Raw genomic sequence first — 1,658 nt, forward strand, 5'->3', positions numbered from 1 at the left:
GCCGACGAAGCCCGTGCAGGCTCCTAGGAAGGTGTCACGGGAACAATTACACCAGGCACTTCAGATGAAGCACCCGCTTGGCCCAAGCGGGGGATAAAGCCCAACCCATAGAACACCGGAGATGATCGATGACGGTGTCCTGAACTAGGGGGTACTCACCACGTCGTCTTCGGACCAGGTGGATCAGACCGAAGACCCCGGGGCAAAGCAGCAAATTTCAGTAGTGTGGGGCGCTGCTTGGCCCTTTTCTCTTGAAAAGGAAACCACTGGCCGGGCTCTAACCAGCTCATCTCACTGCCACGCATTTACTATTTTTCACCTAGCGGTCTAGTAGAAAAACAAGGTGTAGTGTACGTACATGTGTGGCGTGTTTTATGTCTGTATGCTACACGCCCGGCCGTTTGGCAGCATGCACGTACATACAGATACAGCCAGCCGGGACGCGAAAAGGGAGAAAGTGACAAGCGCGGAGTAAAATGGAGGTCGTCCGCACGCGGCTGCTTAGCTAGCGTCGGTCCACTCAAGCCATGCATGCATGCATGCAGCCGCAGGGACGGACGTAGGTGGCGACCCCGTCCCGTTCCGTTCACGAGTACAAATAATCAGGGCACCCTGGCGAGGAGGAGGAGAGAGATGTGGTAGAAGAACATACCCCACCCCCAGTGAAGAATTAGAAGAAGAATAGCACGTCGGCCGATCGCGGTCCGTCCAAGAAGAAGAAGCTAGGCATCACGCCAGGCCAGCTGGTACCTTCAAGTCTAGAGTACAGTAATTACTTTCTTATTAAGTTTTCCTAATAAATCGCCGTCATCTGGCTTTGGTTTTTTATTTGATTTATTTATTATCTATTATATGCTGACTAGCTAGGCATGTCGTCACATGCCACAAATAATTGTCTACCCAGCGAGCATGAGGATGAGGACCACCAGCCTCCTCCTTGCCACCGGCGTCGTTGTTGCCGTCGTCTGCGCCGCTGTCACCCCCACACCCGGGTGGAAATCCTGCGACGACGGCCCCAAGATCGACGAGCTCGCAAAGTGGGGGCTGGCGGAGATGAATGAAGCAAGGCCTCCAGTTGAGCAGCGTGCTCCGTTGCGAGGAGCAAGGCCAAGGCGGTCAAGGAATCATCTATCGTATCCTGCTGGACGCGGTCGACCACACCGGCGGGATGGGCCACTTCACGGCGGACGTGTACGAGGAGGCGGCGACCAAAGTGCGTAAGCTCCTCTACTTCGGCAAAGCCCCGGGGTAGGTAGCGGCCGGGTTGGCAGGACTAGTTAGCCGGTATTTCCCATGTGGATGGAGTATCAAGCGTGTTTGTCTTTTGTTTCGCACCACTAATAAGATGTTGCAAGAAAAGCAGTAATGATACACGCACGGGGTCATTACGGGGGTTTACGTGGTGGATCCATCTGGTAGTTTGTGGTTGGCTATTTGGGAAAATTGGCCCACATCCTCCGTAATGCCCCTGTAAAGACCCGTGACACTAGTAAAAAAAGGCCCATTTATTCCGGTTCGGGAACCGGTTCTTATACGAACCGGGAAAAATAGGGCTCCACGTGGCCGCTTTGGCTTGCCCAGGCAGAGGGGGCCTTTGGTCCCGGTTGGTAGCACCAACCGGGACCAATAAGCGTCCACGCGTCAGCAGTTCAGGGGCT

This window comes from Triticum aestivum, chromosome 7D (genome assembly GCF_018294505.1).
Source record: "Triticum aestivum cultivar Chinese Spring chromosome 7D, IWGSC CS RefSeq v2.1, whole genome shotgun sequence".
Classification (NCBI taxonomy): Eukaryota; Viridiplantae; Streptophyta; class Magnoliopsida; order Poales; family Poaceae; genus Triticum; species Triticum aestivum.